Here is a 20,336-nt window from a genome sequence, read left to right on the forward strand (position 1 = left end):
TTAATCCATCACAAGTTGGGATGTGAAAGTCCACCTCGATACAAATTTTTTTTATATACAGAGTTTATATGCCAACTAGCTCTGCAGATGATGAAGAAATTGATGAAATGTATGATGAGGTAAAAGCAATTATTCAGGTAGTGAAGGAAGATGAAAATTTAATAGTCATGGGTGGAATTCAAGAGTAGGAAAAGGGAGAGAAGGAAACATAGTAGGTGAATAGGGAGAGAAATGAAAGAGGAAGCCGTCTGGTGGAATTTTGCACAGAGCATAACTTAATCATAGCTAACACTTGGTTAAAGAATCATAAAAGAAGGTTGTATACATGGAAGAAGCCTGGAGATACTGACAGATTTCAGATGGATTATATAATGGTAAGACAGAGATTTAGGAACCAGTTTTTAATTGTAAGACATTTCCAGGGGCAGATGTGGACTCTGACCACAATCTATTGGTTATGAACTGTAGATTAAAATTGAAGAAACTGCAAAAAGGTGGGAATTTAAGGAGATGGGACCTGGATAAACTGACTGAACCAGAAGTTGTACAGAGTTTCAGGGAGAGCATAAGGGAACAATTGACAGAAATGGGGGAAAGAAGTACAGTAGTAGAAGAATGGGTAGCTCTGAGGGATGAAGTAGTGAAGGCAGCAGAGGATAAAATAGGTAAAAAGACGAGGGCTAGTAGAAATCCATGGGTAACAGAAGAAATATTGAATTTAATTGATGAAAGGAGAAAATATGAAAATGCAGTCTATACAAGGGCGATGTACTTGAGGACAATATTATCGAAATGGAAGAGGATGTAGATGAAGATGAAAGGGGAGATGCGATACTGCGTGAAGAGTTTGACAGATCACTGAAAGACCTGAGTCGAAACAAGGCCCCGGGAGTAGACAACATTCCATTAGAACTACTGACGGCCTTGGGAGAGCCAGTCCTGACAAAACTCTACCATCTGATGAGCAAGATGTATGAGACAGGCGAAATACCCTCAGACTTCAAGAAGAATATAATAATTCCAATCCCAAAGAAAGCAGGTGTTGACAGATGTGAAAATTACCGAATTCTAAGTTTAATAAGTCACAGCTGCAAAATACTAACGCGAATTCTTTACAGACGAATGGAAAAAGTGGTAGAAGCCGACCTCGGGGAAGATCAGTTTGGATTCCGTAGAAATATTGAAACACGTGAGGCAATACTGACCTTACGACGTATCTTAGAAGAAAGATTAAGGAAAGGCAAACCTACATTTCTAGCATTTGTTGACGTAGAGAAAGCTTTTGACAATGTTGACTGGAATACTCTCTTTCAAATTCTGAATGTGGCAGGGGTAAAATACGGGGAGCGAAAGGCTATTTACAATTTGTACAGAAACCAGATGGCAGTTATAAGAGTCGAGGGTCATGAAAGGGAAGCAGTGGTTGGGAAAGGAGTGAGACAGGGTTGTAGCCTCTCCCCGATGTTATTCAATCTGTATATTGAGCAAGCAATAAAGGAAACAAAGGACAATTCGGAGTAGGTATTAAAATCCATGGAGAAGAAATAAAAAGTTTGAGGTTCGCCGATGACATTGTAATTTGTCAGAGACAGCAAAGGACTTGGAAGAGCAGTTGAACGGAATGGATGGTGTCTTGAAGGGAGGATATAAGATGAACATCAACAAAAGCAAAACGAGGATAATGGAATGTAGTCGAATTAAGTCGGGTGATGTTGAGGGTATTAGATTAGGAAATGAGACACTTAAAGTAGTAAAGGAGTTTTGCTATTTGGGGATCAAAATAACAGATGATGGTAGAAGTAGAGAGGATATAAAATGTAGACTGGCAATGGCAAGGAAAGCGTTTCTGAAGAAGAGAAATTTGTTAACATCGAATATAGATTTAAGTGTCACGAAGTCATTTCTGAAAGTATTTGTATGGAGTGTAGCCATGTATGGAAGTGAAACATGGACGGTAAATAGTTTGGACAATAGAAGCTTTCGAAATGTGGTGCTACAGAAGAATGCTGAAGATTAGATGGGTAGACCACATAACTAATGAGGAGGTACTGAATAGGATTGGGGAGAAGAGGAGTTTGTGGCACAACTTGACAAGAAGAAGGGACTGGTTGGTAGGACTAGTTCTGAGGCATGAAGGGATCACAAATTTAGCATTGGAGGGCAGCGTGGAGGGTAAAAATGGTAGAGGGAGACCAAGAGATAAATACACTAAGCAGATTCAAAAGAATGTAGGTTGCAGTAAGTACTGGGAGATGAAGAAGCTTGCACAGGATAGAGTAGCATGGAGAGCTGCATCAAACCAGTCTCAGGACTGAAGACCACAACGACAACAACAACAGGGTGGTCGGAAATTCCCGTTACAAACTTCTAGGACATTTAGATATAATGAGTACGTAACATTTTGAATAGGAACCCATGTCCGAAAATGTATCGTTTCCGTTCTACGACAGTTTCAATGTAGATGATTATCTTATCCACACCCACGTGAGGAATTTACTTAGGCGTGACCCAGTACAATTGTTGCAATCTATTTGAAAAAATACTGACTCGTTCCGTTATTACTTATGCATTTGCATTACAACGTACACCTTATGGTTCACATTAGACGACAACAACAACAAGAACCCAGTATATTCGGCACCAGCCGCAACGTACCGATGCATTACGACAGCGGCTCGATGTGGCGACCACCAACGCTGTTACACACATTGTACCTCCGAAGCATGTTCTGGTACACTCTCTCCATCCCACCTGGTCTCTCTTCAGGGTCTTGTGCAGCGGCCAGAACTTGTGCCAGCAGATCTTCCTCTGTCTGTACAGGCGTCTCATAAATTAGGCTCTTCGTACCACCCCATAAGAAGTGGTCCATAGGGGTTAAACCCGGCGTTCGTGGCGGGCACGTGGTTGGAACACCACGACCTATCCATCTTTCACCATTCCGTCTATTAAAATGTTCCGGACAGCCCGTGAAAAGTGAGGTGGTGCTCCATCATGCTGAAACCACATTTCCTGACGGACATTCACTGGCACAGCTTCCAAGAACGGGTTAATTACGTGTCGTAGGTAGACTAAATATGCGGGACCCGTGAACTTGGATGGAAGGAGGTACGGTCCAATCACATGACCGTCCAGAATACCAGCCCACACGTTAATTCCAAACCTGTATTGAAATCCCTGAACATGCGTGGCATGAGGGTGTTCGTCCGCCCAGATAAGGCTATGTCGAGCATTCAGAACACAATCCCTTGTGAACCTACATTCATCTGTGAAGAGAACTCGACGTGGAAACAGGGGCGCGTCGATGCAACGGTGAAGGAACCATGTGCAGAAAGCGACGCGTTGTGGAATGTCTGTTGGACCTACAGCGTGTACCCTTTGTAAGTGCTACAGATGTAATTGTTGCTCAAGCGGGACGTCCAAGACGGTGCTGTGACTAACAGCCATTGCACGCGCAACTGTTCGCGAACTCGTTGACGGGCTATCTTCAACGCGACGCAGTACACCTTCTTCAAATTCGGGAGCGCGGCGTCGCCTGTGGAGCACCACAGTCCTGTCTTCTCACGGTGAAGGTACCCGTTTCTCGTAGCCGTTGTGTAACTTGGGCAAACAGTTTGTGCGGTGGAGTGTGACGGTGCGGAAAATGTTCTCACAGCAAAGTGGACAATAAGTGACGTCTGGGGATCGTTTGACGGAGTACACGTCGTCGTGTCTACCCTGTTGCATACCAGGACAGGGAACTCTGAGACATTTCTCTTGCCCTATGCAGACGTTGACGAGGTACACATCTGAATTGAAACTGTCGTAGTACGGAAACGATACGTTTCCGGACATGGGTTCCTATTGAATATGTTATGTTCTTACTACCCTCTACATGTCCTAGAAATTTGTAACGGGAATTTCCGCCCACCGTGTATACACAAAATATATATCGTCGATAACCTTGCAATTAGCAGCGATGATTCATCCCAAATACACAGTGTGGCGCAAACGTTACGAAGGGTTATAACTGTTCTTAACATTTTTGTCAATCACCCGTCATTTTTCAGACAGAATCTAAAACAAAATAAAGGAGAAAAGAATGAAGAAAGGCGTTATTCACTGTTATAAGCCGTATGTGAGTTTCGGACCACCCTGTCCATGAAATACGGCTACATACACTGGATTCAAGTGCACTCTAAACTGTCTGATCAAAAGTACCCGGACACCCCTGTTTAATGCCGAACTGACAACTAGATGTCATGAGAGACGGCCCTACCGGTATAAAATGAGAGTATTGTGTTGTCAGTGGAGAAGCAGTGACAGCAAAATGGCTCGGTGAGGAGAACTCGTCACCTGACGAACAAATTCGTCAGGGACATTTCAACTCTACTGAGGCTGCCCAAGTTAACTGCTGGCGATGTGACTATGAAGTGGAAACGTGAAGGAATAACCACACCTTAAGGGGAGGTTTACTATCTTTGGTCCAAAAAAAAGCGTCTTCTTTGAGAATTTTTTTTCTAGGGATTTGTTACAGATATCAGTGTCAAATTTGCTCAAAATGGTTATTGATATTTCCTCTACAAAAAGAATTTTTTTTGACAGGAAATGTCGAAGATCAAAGGCGCAAGTGCCGTCGGAACGAAACAAAATGTCGATGTAGACCTCCACGCGCGGTATGCCACAGGTCAGTCGGCTCGTCTGAAATCAAAATAGAGCTGACGTTAGCGAAGATTATAAGATTCTTTAAGAGTTCTACCTCGCTTAAGTTATTTCGACCATAGGATACAAAATGGCGGCCATTTAAAAAAAAAGGTTTTTTCATCGATTTTTCGACTTCGTCGGCCAAGTATATTTATAATTGATGGATCGAAATAAAAGTGGTCCAACTCCTAGACAATTTAGTTAGCTTCGTCGGAAACAAAGAATCATGCCAATCGGTTCAGTAGATTTGAAGTTATCATACCGGGCGATAAAAAAAAAAAACGTCATTTCGAGAAAAACGAGGTTGAAGTTTTGACTACATATAAATGCAATATTAGGCAACGTACGTTAAATCTGTTATTCCGGGTCCATAAACTAGTCTTTCCTCTTCCTCACAGAGGGCGTTCTGCTTGATCTGGGCCATCCTGCACTGCTCCAGAGCCGCTCGTACGGCCGGTGACAAGCTGTTTTCGGCCGCTTGAATCCGGTGGTCGTCCGAATGCTTTGCGAACTGCGTCGAATAGTCCCAGGGTGACGTCCATCGTTGTCATGGTCTTCAGAATTGCTGAATACCCTTCGTCGAAGTTGCTCACTGCCAGAAAAGTCGCAATCTCCACAGTCTTCGCACCAGAATGCAAATGATTGGGGGCTAACTTCCAAACACCCGCATTCAAACATTCATTTGAATTTTGTGTGCTTCCTCCGAAGCACCGGTACAGTAACTCGTCCTCCGAAAGAAAAAAACTGGTGAGTAAAAAAGGCCGATTTCAGGCAGGTGCATTTTTTTGTGCAGTCGCGGAAAACAAACATTTCCGTTCCGTATTCGGAAAAACCGTTTCAGGAGTGGATTCTAAACACTTTTGTGGATCCAAAAATGCAATTAAAACATCGATTTTTTGAACCAAAAAGACAGTAATCCTCCCCTTAACGAAGACCAGGCAGACCTCAGGTACTGTAGGAGAGGGACCGTCGAGAATACGGAGGGCAGTAATTAGAAATAGCATGAAATCAGCGGAAGGAATCACTCCTAAGTTCCAAAGACCCTCCCAACAGTCCAGTTAACACAATTACTGTGCGCGACGAGATAAAAAGAACGGGATATAATGGTCAAGCAACACATGATGAGCCATACATTTCTGTAGTCATTTATGGTGATGTCAAGAGCGATGTCATTAGAGAGTAGATGATTGGAAACGAATGATTTGGAGCGATGAGTCACTCTGTACTCTTTGGCAATCCGATTGAAGGGTTTTGTTACGATTATGTGCTCTTTTCGTTGTCCTATACTCGCTCCTTTAGTTTTTACGTATAGTAGTAAAAACATTCTGCTAATACATGGTGTAAGTCAAGTGTAGGCATTAGTACCCACAGGGCTCCAGTGTCACAAATATTTGCTGAGTGAATAGAATAGGGCCCCACGTCGGTAACATACATGATGTAACAACTGTGCAGCTTCACGTAGTACTAAAGATTGCGAAGACTATATGTGCCCACTGCACAGGTACCTCTGAAGCCACTGATAGGATCTATTCAAAATTCCATAGGTTCAGAACTCAATAGGTAAAAGGAGAACAGTAGAATTAAAGCCGTGAACAACATGACGTATCAGAAAGCGCTGCATTTCCTTGGCAACAAAACATATGCTAAGGCTTTTGGGGTTTGATTCATTGGAAGGAGATGTGCCCAGCGACCATATTTATTTCAAGTAGTAAAGAAAACAGCAATCAGTCGCAAATGGGATATCCAGATTTCGGTCACCGTGTAGATTTGTTTGATGCATACTGAAGCCAGGTATGTTTTGACTGTAAACAGGAGACTCAGTGTGAACTCAACATTTGACATGAATAGTCAAAATGGCACCATGTGCATGTACTATGTGAATGGTTATAACTTACATTTACTGGTATATATTTTATTACTGACTCACATTTAAAGCTTATGTATTTAGTAAGGCGTGCATGTTACATTATGGTAAGTGGTTCTTCACAAATGTCTTAGCACTGAAGTTGACCGTGATCTGGATGTGCAGTACACATATTTTGCGACTGATTGATGTACCCTTTACTACTTCACATGATAGGTCTACCGCAAAGGCTCCTTCATGCCAGTCAGTCCAACCGTTCCTTCCTTCATCAACGCACGTGTGACCGATATCTAAGAAAATATTTCCACATACTGGCAAAAATATAATACAGTCAGCCTAGCAGAGGTTTATGGAGGCGAAAACCCCCTGTCAGTATGGGAAACGGATAAAAAGATCGCTCCTCGTGAATTTGCCATCCAACACAAACCACCCGACATGTCCATAATGGACAGTGTGCTGCTGAACTTTCAAAATCTGTACTCTCATTATCACCTTAACACGCAACTAAACAACCTTAATGAACATTTATCAACTCTTATGAGGATTCTCGCAACGGCCTTGCCGCAGTGGCTACGCCGGTTCCCGTCAGATCACCGACGTTAAGCGCTGTCGATCATGGCCGGCACTTGGATGGGTGGCCATCCGGGCCGCCATGTGCTGTTCCCATTTTTCGGGGTGCACTCAGTCTCGTGATGCCAATTGAGGACTACTCGACCGAATAGTAGCGTCTCCGGTCAAAGAAAACCATCGTAATGACGGGGAGGGCGGTGTGCTGACCACACGTATCCGCATCCTTAGGTGAGCATGACACGGCGATCGGCTGGTCCCGATGGGCCACTTGTGGCCTGAAGAAGGAGTGCTAATGAGGATTCTTGCCCACTCAGCACTTTGCAGAGGAGTGTTATCATCGTGAGTGGGAAATGGTTGATGAAACTGTCAGCATTATCTTCTTGAACGTGGCTGGCTTAAAAAGCATTATTTTTCTGGAGTTGCTGGAAATTTGTGAAATCGTGGAGATAGTGAGCAGCCTTCTGGGCTGTAGGAAGAAAGTCGTGAGCTCTATGGGGCGAATATGATGTTTGAAGACTGTCGAGTGAATCATGTTGGGAGCCGGCCGCGGTGGTCTAGCGGCTCTAGGCGTTCAGTGCGGAACCGCGCGACTGCTACGGTCGCAGGTTCGAATCCTGCCTTGGGCATGGATGTGTGTGATGTCCTTAGGTTAGTTAGGTTTAAGTAGTTCTAAGTTCTAGGGGACTGATGACCACAGATGTTAAGTCCCATAGTGCTCAGAGCCATTTGAACCATATCATGTTGGGAGTACGTGGTCCCAGCGATCAAGAGCGTGATTCTAACTCTACGGAAAGCCTTAAAAGAATTCTCACGTGCGTTCCCGTGCGCGGGGCTGGAATTCTGCTTAGCCTTTAGAGTAAGGCTTGTGCCCAATGTCCTCATTTTTTTTTGGGTGTATTCAAATTTCTCTCTTCCATCGCAGATTTTATCCTCTACAGCACCCTCTCGTACCACGGAAATTATTACCTGAATCCCAGATGCCTCAACATGTGCCCTGTCATACTATCCCTGCTTCTTGCCAGAGTTTTCCATAAGCTCCTTTCTTCCCTGATTCTGTGGAGAACCGCATTATTCCTTATTTTACACCGACAGAAAAAAATCACAACACCAAGAAGAGCAAAAATCTTTCGGGAATACGTTTGCCCTATGTAACGTGGAGCGTCTTATATCCCTCCTTGCCCTTGGCATGTAGTACAACGCTGCTTCAGGAAGTCTGGTGTTTTCCAATATTTGTAAGTGGTCGACCCAATTCTGTCCATTATTTAATATTTTATTATGTGCTGATCTGCAGTTACTTCTTTCCTAACATCTTCCTTACCTATCCTATCCGTCGTCATGAATCCTTTAACACCCTTAAATATCTAATCTCTGCTGATTGTATTTTAATCATATGCTTTTGAGTCGGTATCGAGGCCTCTCTGCCATACAGCAACGTGTGTAACCGCATTACTTTACAGAATTCATTTTACTTCCTTTCCTAACTTTATATTTAAATATTCTTTGAATTATCCCTCAAACACCTAGAAATTTTCTAACTTATTACTCAATGTCCTTTTCATTATAAAACTTGTTGCACAACCAAGATATTTAAAATTCGATACTTGTTCTAAAGCGATGTTCTATAGCACTGGTTTTGATCTGACTGGACCCCTTCCTCCGAAAGACATAATTTTCTTTTTATTAACTCAGATTTAAAAACTGCAAGATTTACATAGACTATTTAAAACTTATGTGGATTTGTGTAACTGTGTCTCATTTACTTGAATCATTATTTAATCGTTTGCAAATAAAAGAATGAATAGACACTGTGTGATAACTTAATTATTGGATCTGCAAGCAATTTCCACTTCCGTAAAATCTTGCCAGTGTGTAGATTACAATAAGTAGATGACAAGCTACACCCTTGTCTAAGTCCTGCATTTGCTAAAATCCGTTCTGTTGGTTTATTTTACATGTTTGTGATAAAATTAGTATTTCTGTAGAGACTCTTTATTACCAAAACTGGGTGAACAGACATAATTTTCTAGTATTTACTGTAATATAACTCTCGAAAGGACATAGTAAGTAAGTTCCAGTATCACTGCTTAAAACATTTATTGAGTGCTACGACAGCTCTTTCGGAAGATTTCCATTTTCAAGTGCCTGCATATATAAAGTTTGAGAATTACAATGTGCTGAAGTTCTACAGGAATTTTAGACTTAAATTTTTATAAGTGAAGAATTCCGTGAGTTATTGTGGTATAAAGAAAACTGTAGTCGTAATTTTCGTTACCACAAATTGCACAAACAACTATGTTGTAAATAATTTTTATATTTCTCAGTTATGTAAGTAAGAGGGAGACTTAGGTCCACCTTGTCCTGACGTATATATAACATCTGGTTGAAATGATGCTTTTTGAATAATTAATAGAATATGCCCCAATCGTTTAATCAAGTTTGAAATAGAGTAAGAATTAATTTTCTCTGTGTAGATAAATCTCTAAAGTAAGGAGAAAAGTCATGATTTAATGTAAGGAATGTATTTTTTTGCTGTTGCAATAAAAAATGTTCCAGAGAAATGTTTATGTATCGAAACTGTAAACCAAGTTGAAGGCCGTCGCCGTAATTTGTTTTTGGATCATATAAAAGCAGGAGCTGAGAGCTCTCTCGCTCTCTCTCGTTTGTTTTCGATGGCTGTTTCACAAAATGTAAATGTCGCTCTTGGACAAATAATTACGCTAATTTAATTACAAAAGCGGTGTTTGAATTAAGAATCTGCTTTCTTTCTCCATTAATGCCACATCTCAAATTATTATATTATTATGCTTCATTTTAGAACTTTTTCAGGCTGCAGCGAAGGAGAGTTGCCGACGAATTGTTTCAGCGTCCCTGAGATCTCTTTCACCGATCTTTTGTATTAGTACCGGTGCAAGGTAATTACGCAAGCGGCGTAATTTTGAGACGGTCAGTGGCCTCTAAAAAATTGCCGTCGGTCAAAGCTCTAGTCGGTCTGATGGGAATCTGATGCTGGTTGGCAGAATATAATTTCATCATCAACAAGTAAAAATTTTCTATGCACCATTTTAGCATTTCGGGAACATTGCCACTAGCAAAAGCGATAAAATATAGTATCAAATAATTATTTTAAATGGCAGCATTATCATATGTGTGACTGTACCTGGTGACTGTTTTAGTTAAAATTCACATGCATTCTAAAATACAGATTTCACGTCGATTCTGTACTGTTTTATACAGTGTGGCATAATATTTTGATGTAAGATTGTAGATATTTGCTGTAATTTTTGACACCTCACACCATAGATTTTTATATTTACATAGTAACAGACTATGGTCAGAGATGATTTTATCTCAAGTACGTAGCCCATAGGCAACGTAGACTTCGAGTGACGTCATTACACTGGAACCAACATCTAAGTCACGTGACTCGGGGCAGGACACCGAGTTCCTCTTATTACGCACTGTGTGGAGTTGACACAGTTTTTCTCATTTATATTTGAAACCAAGCATTGGTTTTAACAAAAAAACAATTTGCCTCATTGCTTCTACACATGTAGCGCAGCTACTCTGATTTCTCCGCAATTCGTAATACTAAAGCGATGATTATCGTTTTTATTTGCGGCGAGGTACCCGTAATGACAGTTCTGATTACAAGCAATAAAATTACAGTTCTTCTGTGAATACTTGTTTTTCTTGCACTGTGAGTCTTTTAGTGCATCGTTTCCACGAGAGTGGAACACAAAATTTAGGTTTGGCAGGCAACACCACTTTTCTGACGATTCCTCAACAAGTGTCTGACATGTTTTGTTTTGCTTTTATAAGAAATGAAACCCATTTATAACCATAAGGTCCGATTTTTACGCAACATAAGCGTTCATATTTTGTGACTTTTGCCACTTAGTGATGAAGATATGTAAAGCAAGTAAAAGATCGACAGTTTACATTAAAAGAATTTCCTGAGAGAACTTAACTGTTCACTCAATAACAATTGATTTTCTATCATTCCATGTAGGCTTTCACGGCCGGCGTCTTCATCAATAAACACTTCCGGGCTAAGTTGCCGTGGTCGATCTGTAAAGAAGGGAGAAGAAGTTTTACAGATCGACCACGGCAACTTAGCCCGGAAGTGTTTATTGATGAATTGATTTTCTAGGTACAATCAACAGTTTACATTCATCTTTAGTTATGTATGACGCTGTCAGAAGCAGATCTGCATTACGAAGGACTTTACTACTGGTGGAAGCGTTTATAAATGCTGTGATAAATCGTAGAGGAGCAGAATGTCAATCCAACAGTCTGAGGCTGCTTCCAAGGCATTTTTGGCCACATTCAAACAGGTACATCAACTAGTGCTAACTGCTCTGTCATTGTAATAAATCACGACTATGATTACATACCTCATCCAGTTTCTTACTCTTTGTATTTGGCTAGGAAACTGAACAAAAAACTGGAGTGCCGTATTTGGCAAATTTCACTAAGTTTTAAAATTGCTAGTACCGGTATCTTGAACAGAAAAAACAGAGGTTGCTTATTATATCCAATGATCACGTTTAACTGTACAAAGTGGGCCAGAAAGTATTAGACAAATGTCCATTTTTAACGAGAAAAATCCTTTTAAGAAATTAGTCACCTCAGTTTTGCAGGTCATATGGAATGATGTTTTCCTTCAGCTGAATAAACAAGGTTGTTACATAGTTTAATTCTTAATTTCTTTGCGTGTATTTGGTACTTGCATTGTTCATAAATTTCGGGCGTATTATAGTATTTGAGAGTTGCAGCACCGCGTTTTAGTACCTGAATAGTGTAAAATCGCGTAGTCTCCTTCCGCCGCCGAGCAGTGTGTCAGCAGTGCGCAAGTAGCAGCATTACTGCATGTACTAGGCAATCTTGTATTTTAATAACCGTTTAAATTTTGTGTCGATTTGTTTGTGCTCTCTGTACATTAGTTCAGACGTTCTTTGCACAACAGTTTTTAGCATGGATAGGGACTGCAACTGCTGTGTTCGGATGCAGGCTGAGTTGGCATCCCCTCGCTCCCAGCTTCAGGCAGTGTTGGCTTCGGTCACACAGCTTGAAGCTGTTGCCACTGGGCATCACTGTGAGGGCCTGGATGGGGGTTTGTCTGGGACGGCCAGCTCGTCCCACGCATCCCCCGATCAGGCTACGACTGTGGCTGCCCGGGATACTGCCCACATTGAGGCTGATCCCTCACCTGTGGTAGAGTGGGAGGTCGTCTCGAGGTGTGCAGGGGGCGAAAGACATTCCGGAGGGCTGAACGGAAGGCCTCTCCAGTTTGTTTGACGAACCGGTTTCAGGCTCTGTCTCAGGCTGATACTGATCTTCGGCCTGACATGGCTGCTTGTCCTGTTCCAGAGGTTGCCCCTCAGTCTGCAAGATCCGGGCGGTCGCAGAGGGTGGGCTTACTGGTAGTTGGGAGCTCCAACGTCAGGCGCGTAATGGGGCCCCTTAGGGATATGGTAGCAAGAGAGGGGAAGAAAACCAATGTGCACTCCGTGTGCATACCGGGGGGAGTCATTCCAGATGTGGAAAGGGTCCTTCCGGATGCCATGAAGGGTACAGGGTGCACCCATCTGCAGGTGGTCGCTCATGTCGGCACCAATGATGTGTGTCGCTATGGATCGGAGGAAATCCTCTCTGGCTTCCGGCGGCTATCTGATTTGGTGAAGACTGCCAGTCTCGCTAGCGGGATGAAAGCAGAGCTCACCAATTGCAGCATCGTCGACAGGACTGACTGCGGACCTTTGGTACAGAGCCGAGTGGAGGGTCTGAATCAGAGACTGAGACGGTTCTGCGACCGTGTGGGCTGCAGATTCCTCGACTTGCGCCATAGGGTGGTGGGGTTTCGGATTCCGCTGGATAGGTCAGGAGTCCACTACACGCAGCAAGCGGCTACACGGGTAGCAGGGGTTGTGTGGCGTGGACTGGGCGGTTTTTTAGGTTAGATGACCTCGGGCAAGTACAGAAAGGGCAACAGCCTCAAAGGGTGCGGGGCAAAGTCTGGAAATGCGGGGACCAAGCAGCAATCGGTATTGTAATTGTAAACTGTCGAAGCTGCATTGGTAAAGTACCGGAACTTCAAGCGCTGATAGGAAGCACCGAAGCTGAAATAGTTATAGGTACAGAAAGCTGGCTGAAGCCAGGGATAAATTCTGCTGAAATTTTTACAAAGGCACAGGCGGTGTTTAGAAAGGATAGATTGCATGCGACCGGTGGTGGCGTGTTTGTCGCTGTTAGTAGTAGTTTATCCTGTAGTGAAGTAGAAGTGGATAGTTCCTGTGAATTATTATGGGTGGAGGTTACACTCAACAACCGAGCTAGGTTAATAATTGGCTCCTTTTACCGACCTCCCGACACAGCAAAATTAGTGGCAGAACAACTGAGAGAAAATTTGGAATACATTTCACATAAATTTTCTCAGCATGTTATAGTCTTAGGTGGAGATTTCAATTTACCAGATATAGACTGGGACACTCAGATGTTTAGGACGGGTGGTAGGGACGGAGCATCGAGTGACATTATACTGAGTGCACTATCCGAAAATTACCTCGAGCAATTAAACAGAGAACCGACTCGTGGAGATAACATCTTGGACCTACTGATAACAAACAGACCCGAACTTTTCGACTCTGTAAGTGCAGAACAGGGAATCAGTTATCATAAGGCCGTTGCAGCATCTCTGAATATGGAAGTTAATAGGAATATAAAAAAAGGGAGGAAGGTTTATCTGTTTAGCAAGAGTAATAGAAGGCAGATTTCAGACTACCTAACAGTTCAAAACGAAAATTTCTGTTCCGACACTGACAATGTTGAGTGTTTATGGAAAAAGTTGAAGGCAATCGTAAAATGCGTTTTAGACAGGTGCGTGCCGAGTAAAACTGTGAGGGACGGGAAAAACCCACTGAGGTTCAACAACAAACTTCGGAAACTAGTGCGAAAGCAAAGAGAGCTTCACTGCAAGTTTAAACGCACCCAAAACCTCTCAGACAAACAGAAGCTAAACGATGTCAAAGTTAGCGTAAGGAGGGCTATGCGTGAAGCGTTCAGTGAATTCGAAGGTAAAATTCTATGTATCGACTTGACAGAAAATCCTAGGAAGTTCTGGTCTTACATTAAATCAGTAAGTGGCTCGAAACAGCATATCCAGACACTCCGGGATGATGAGGGCATTGAAACAGAGGATGACACACGTAAAGCTGAAATACTAAAGATCTTTTTCCAAAGCTGTTTCACAGAGGAAGACCGCACTGCAGTTCCTTCTCTAAATCCTCGCACAAACGAAAAAATGGCTGACATCGAAATAAGTGTCCAAGGAGTACAAAAGCAACTGGAATCACTCAACAGAGGAAAGTCCACTGGACCTGACGGGATACCAATTCGATTCTACACAGAGTACGCGAAAGAACTTGCCTCCATTCTAACAGCCGTGTACCGCAAGTCTCTAGAGGAGCGGAAGGTTCCAAATGATTGGATAAGAGCAAAGGTAGTCCGAGTCTTCAAGAAGGATCGTCGAGCAGATGCGCAAAACTATAGACCTATATTTCTGACATCGATCTGTTGTAGAATTTTAGAACATGTTTTTTGCTCGAGTATCATGTCGTTTTTGGAAACCCAGAATCTACTCTGTAGGAATCAACATGGATTCCGGAAACAGCGATCGTGTGAGACCCAACTCGCTTTATTTGTTCATGAGACCCAGAAAATATTAGATACAGACTCCCAGGTAGATGCTATTTTCCTTGACTTCCGAAAGGCGTTCAATATAGTTCCGCACTGTCGCCTGATAAACAAAGTAAGAGCCTACGGAATATCAGACCAGCTGTGTGGCAGGATTGAAGAATTTTTAGCAAACAGAACACAGCATGTTGTTATCAATGGAGAGACATCTACAGATGTTAAAGTAACCTCTGGCGTGCCACAGGGGAGTGTTATGGGACCATTACTTTTCACAATATATATAAATGACCTAGTAGATAGTATCGGAAGTTCCATGCGACTTTTCGCTGATGATGCTGTAGTATACAGAGTAGTTGCAGCATTAGAAAATTGTAGCGAAATGCAGGAAGATCTGCAGCGGATAGGCACTTGGTGCAGGGAGTGACAACTGACCCTTAACATAGACAAATGTAATGTATTGCGAATACATAGAAAGAAGGATCCTTTATTGTATGATTACATGATAACGGAACAAACACTGGTAGCAGTTACTTCAGTAAAATATCTGGGAGTATGCGTGCGGAGCGATTTGAAGTGGAATGACCATATAAAATTAGTTGTTGGTAAGGCGGGTACCAGGTTGAGATTCATTGGGAGAGTGCTTAGAAAATGTAGTCCATCAACAAAGGAGGTGGCTTACAAAACACTCGTTCGACCTATACTTGAGTATTGCTCATCAGTGTGGGATCCGTACCAGATCGGGTTGACGGAAGAGATAGAGAAGATCCAAAGAAGAGCGGCGCGTTTCTTCACAGGGTTATTTGGTAACCGTGATAGCGTTACGGAGATGTTTAGCCAACTCAAGTGGCAGACTCTGCAAGAGAGGCGCTCTGCATCGCGGTGTAGCTTGCTGTCCAGGTTTCGAGAGGGTGCGTTTCTGGATGAGGTATCGAATATATTGCTTCCCCCTACTTATACCTCCCGAGGAGATCACGAATGTAAAATTAGAGAGATTCGAGCGTGCAGGGAGGCTTTCAGACAGTCGTTCTTCCCGCGAACCATACGCGACTGGAACAGAAAAGGGAGGTAATGACAGTGGCAAGTAAAGTGCCCTCCGCCACACACCGTTTGGTGGCTTGCGGAGTATAAATGTAGATGTAGACGTTTTGGAAGAAATGCAGATCTTTAAGCATCTGCAACATGATAAAGACAATATCCTTAACGACCAACTCCACATATTTGTGATGCCTAAAGATAGAATCACTTCTGACCATAGTCTGTTACTATGTAAATGTAAAATATCTATGGTGTGAACTGTCAAAATGTTCAGTAAATATCTACAGTTTTATATCAAAAGATTATGCTACAATGTATAAAACAGTACAAAATCGACGCGAAATCGATATTTGGAATTTCACATGAAATTTTACTAAAATAGTCACTAGAGACAGTCATATCAGATGTCACTATATATGCCTAGACAACATAGACGTAAGTCTCCGCCTTACTTAAATAATTCAGAAATATAAAAATTAATTACAACTTAGTTGTTCGTGTAATTCATGAAAATGAAAATTGCGACTGCAATTTCCGTTGTACCTAAATAACTTACGAAAGTCTTCACTTATAAAAAGTAAGTCTAAAATCCCTGTAGAACTATAACACACTGTAATTCTCAAACTTTATATATGCAGGTACTTGAAGTTGGAAATCCGTAACAGCTGTCGTAATACTCAATAAACATTTGAAGTAGTTATACTACAACCTTACTTACAATGCCCTTTCAAGACATACATTTCACTGAAGGCCCAATCATCAAGAAATAATTTTATTCGTCTCATCCTGTCAAACAACTCATCAAAATCTGTAAAAGCGAGACCCGTTTTCAAATCCCCTTCTCCTTTTTGTTTTATAATTTCTCTAATGATGAAGACAATATCGATGGACGATGTCCCTTTGCTAAGACATCTATCCTCTTCTCCTAACAGACAAGATGCAACAGTTTTCAATCTGTCACTCATTATTTTAGTACAGATTTTATATTCTTTGTTATGAAATTAATTCCTCTATAATTTTCACAGTTTTTGCTGTCTCTACTTTAGAATAAATTTTTGAATATGGACCAAGTTAAAGTTATTTGGCAATTTTCCCAGCATTAATTGAGAAGATGTAAAAATTTTAATTTGTGTTATACTACTATACTTAATTCATTCCAATTTCACTCCACCTAATTCAGGTACCATCCTGTTTTTTTACAGAGCTTAATACTATATCTAATTCTTGTAATGTTATAGGGTATTGCAACTTTATTTCCATGGGCGCTGAATATTTCTTTCACATCCAATTATTCATACCATAAATCTTTTTAATGTTTTACCCATTTTGTTTACATACTTGGTTTAATCTTCCTCTGAATTAATTTTGTTCTTCATTAGTGTATATCCAATTAGTTACCTCCTATGTGCATCACATTCTGCTTAGCTTATCAACTTATTCCATGCCTCCTTGTGACCCTTTCTGCTAATTCTCTTGGAATTATTCTTTTCTCTTTATATACTTTGTAGGATACATCAGTTTTATTTTGTAAATAAATGTATATAGTTTCAGTTTTTCTTCAATTACTTGTTTTACTTCTTCAGTCCATATTCTCAAACTCTTTTAATTATTCTTTATTTTGTTCCTAAAACTTCATTTACAGATTTATAAGTTGTGTGTGTTATATCTGACCAATGATTATTGATGACTTAATCAGTGGTTGTTCACATTACATACTTTGCAGGTCTATTCTCTTACACTTTCTTGTTGTGGAAAGTAAATCCCATAAGCTCCATTTTCTCGTTGTGTTTTATGTAATGTTTCCCCCACTTTGCGATTTTTAAAATTATTAGATACTGTTCCGAATACACGAGTGTATTACTGCTTCTGTGCACAGTAATATCCTGTACCATGAAACTTTACTTATGTTGACTAATATATAATCTATTAATGATCTGTAACCTTGGCTATTCCATGCAGCTTTTAGAATATAAGTAATTTAAACTAGTTGAAGTTATAAATTCAGTGAGATCCTCTCTATATCTATTTATTGTCACTGCTCCAAAAGTCCCCACAACATTTGGAATATATATTCCACCTAATAGAGGATTTAAATCTCCACTGATAATCAGCTGTTCAATCTTGATACATTTATCTGTTTTGTTTCTCTTTTTTCCCTTCTTCAGTAGTGTACACCACTATCACTTCGTAGGTTCTTGTTCTACTTCAAATCGTGATGTTACCTTTTTTCATGTATTTATTTATGTATCCTTTGTGTAACATGATTAGAACATTCAGGAACTCTCTTACATCATACCACTGTTTGACATATACGATATTTTTTACGCCACAGCTCAACAAATAGCAATAATTTTAATATGACAAATAGTATATGTAGAGACAATGTGAATAAATGGTAGTGAGTAATCAAGTTAATACTGTCTGTGCTTTTACTACTTCTGCTGCTGCTGCTGCTGCTGCTGGTGCCACTAATAATAATTATTATTATGATGACAATAACAATGATGATAATGGCAGATATAGATAGTATTTATAGATGTACAAAATATATATTTTCTGATATAGCGAGTTTGGGGGAAGTGAAATATATGTGGACTGCACCAGGTTAAAGAAATGGGAACTGAGGAAGATCTGGTTGGAAGGAAGGATGTAATGGGGTAACAAGTGTACAGAGACAAACATTATTGTTGCTGCAGTAGATGTGTCATAAACTGTTTACTGAAACTGTAGGTGTTATTATTTCTCTGATATAATGAAGAAGGTTATTTCAGAATCAGATCCCCGCTTCTGTAAAGGACTTCGAGTAAGTGGCTGAGCGATGGAGTGTGACAGATAGAAATCTACTCTGATGGCGACAGATGTTTCTTTCATGATATTCACACAAGAGCGTCGAGGAGAGATATGAAAGATAGTGTATGTTGATAAGACAGCAGAGATGACAGAATGCATGTAAATATCTGTGCTTGTATAACACAACTAGAATAGCTGTGTGTATGATGGTGAAATATGATCAAAAAGTCTAACGTCACAGATATCCCGAATACAGGTGTTCATAAGAAGTTCCAGGCGAAATGAGCTTTCCTCAGGTTGACGTTGCTGGATAACATGGCTGTTATCAGTAATTGGAAGTATTGTATAAATGTTAGGACAAGTTCCTTTTCAGCAAAAGAGAAAAGCTTTTTATATTTTTGTGTGGCCTGATGAGATGCTGATGCCTTCTTGAACATTGCAGCTATGTGCTCAGTCCCATTTACATTTTCATCTACTGGTACTAGATTCCTTTCTGAGGGAGACAAGTTGATATTTGCCCCATTTAGGGGGGAAAATGGTAGAGGTTTCCGATATGTCTGGCTAACGAGCCTATAATGACCAACCAGTACCGATGGGTTTTGGATGGGTTGATCTTTATGTTCTGTGCCCAATTTGACAGTACACAGATTCTGGATAGCTGTCTTCAGGTTTATTGGTTTTGCACTTAGATACAACTGGAGGTCATCAGATACATGTAGTAGAACAAAACTGATGACGCAATGGACATAGCATTGTCACACAATGAAAAGAGTAGCGCACCTAATACCGAACCCTGGGGGTCGCCTGATGCTACCAGTCTCCATTGTGACATTATGGTGGCGGACGCGACGCGTTGTTGGCGAAACGTCAGGTACGAGTGCAATCACTGCACTTCACTTGCCGAGAAATTTAGGATACTAAGTTTGGCAACTAAAATGTCGAAGTTTTCATTATCAAAGGCTTTGCTGAAATCTAAGAAGCACATGATAATTGCCTCTTGTCCAACCAACGCAAGCTTTAGGTAATTTGTTCTCTTTATTAAGGCAGATGTTATGCTGAGGTGTTTACGGAAACCTGGTTAGTATCCGTCTAGTACGTTTTTTGTAGTTAAGTAGCTGGTTAGCTGCTTGTGGAGGCCTTGGACAGTGCAAAAACGATGCAAATATAAGACGGCAATCGGAAACTGCTGTGACCACGCCCATTTTAGGTAGCGGTTTAGCTAGTCACTGTTTCCAGGTCTCAGGAAAAACACTTTAGGTTAAGTTTTTGTATGTCCATCGTTGTGATTGGAGGTCTGAGTGACTTCAACCATGAATATTCAGAATATATGTTATTATTTAATGAGGAGGGTGAGGGGTTAAAGAGAATTTTTGATTCATTGAACACTCCACATCTCAACACACAGTTTAAATATGAAACTGAAGTAAACAGTAAAATAAATTTCCTGGATATTACATTACTAAATACTAATGCGACTATCCTACGTCATTTTGGTCATCATGACACATATAAAACTTCTTTCTTTTGCAGTTCTTTCAGCAGACTGACAAAGATTTATTAGAAGTTGATGAAAGAGAATTGGAAAAACATGTTTAAACATACATTTATAGCGTTTGGTAAAGGGTTTCAGCCTGAATTAATTGATCAAATATGCTCAAAGGTCATTAAGAAGAGTTCTGATTCACTACACAAGTTTTCTTTAGAG

This window comes from Schistocerca nitens, chromosome 2, assembly GCF_023898315.1.
Source record: "Schistocerca nitens isolate TAMUIC-IGC-003100 chromosome 2, iqSchNite1.1, whole genome shotgun sequence".
In the NCBI taxonomy this organism is placed as follows: Eukaryota; Metazoa; Arthropoda; class Insecta; order Orthoptera; family Acrididae; genus Schistocerca; species Schistocerca nitens.